Source organism: Austrofundulus limnaeus, unplaced genomic scaffold (genome assembly GCF_001266775.1).
Source record: "Austrofundulus limnaeus strain Quisiro unplaced genomic scaffold, Austrofundulus_limnaeus-1.0 Scaffold7993, whole genome shotgun sequence".
In the NCBI taxonomy this organism is placed as follows: Eukaryota; Metazoa; Chordata; class Actinopteri; order Cyprinodontiformes; family Rivulidae; genus Austrofundulus; species Austrofundulus limnaeus.
This window is the reverse complement of record NW_013960395.1, coordinates 1,322-1,799: the sequence shown is the minus strand read 5'-3', so window position 1 is coordinate 1,799 and position 478 is coordinate 1,322. Positions and strand designations below refer to the sequence as shown.

At 51.0% G+C, this 478-nt stretch overlaps 1 pseudogene; it reads right to left on the bottom strand.

Moving 5' to 3' along the window:
- Positions 1-6: 6 nt before the first annotated feature.
- Positions 7-429, bottom strand: LOC106512545 (phenylalanine--tRNA ligase, mitochondrial pseudogene; annotated as a pseudogene).
- Between the last annotated feature and the right edge of the window lie 49 nt (positions 430-478).

The following is a 478-nucleotide window of genomic DNA, read 5'->3' as shown; positions in this document are numbered from 1 at the left end:
ACACACACACACACACACACACACACACACACACACACACACACACACACACACAGAGGATGTTTGTGGAAATTAAAGGTGACACACGTCAGATTCACAGCCTGAAAACTGGAGCGATGATGACGTGAACCACTGGCGCTAGCATCAAAAGCTGAGCGTGACGCTCGCTCTGAGGCTGCTTGTCCCTGCGGCGCTGGATCACAGCTCCTCAGACGTGATGAAGCTGTTTAACAGCTCTCAGCCTGTGTGTGTGTGTCTGCAGCTAATAGGTGTAAATAAGTGTGTGTGAGTCAGCATCGGCACTGGACGCCCAGCTCCGTCTCTGCAGAGCGCTCGATCTGTTTGTGGACCTGTTGGACCTCCTTCTGGGTCAGAGTCCGCTCCATGTGGCGGTAAACGATACGGTAACACTGACTCCACCTCCCGGTCCTGAAACACAGAGAAACAGAAAAAATATTTTTATAATCTGTTCTCACAC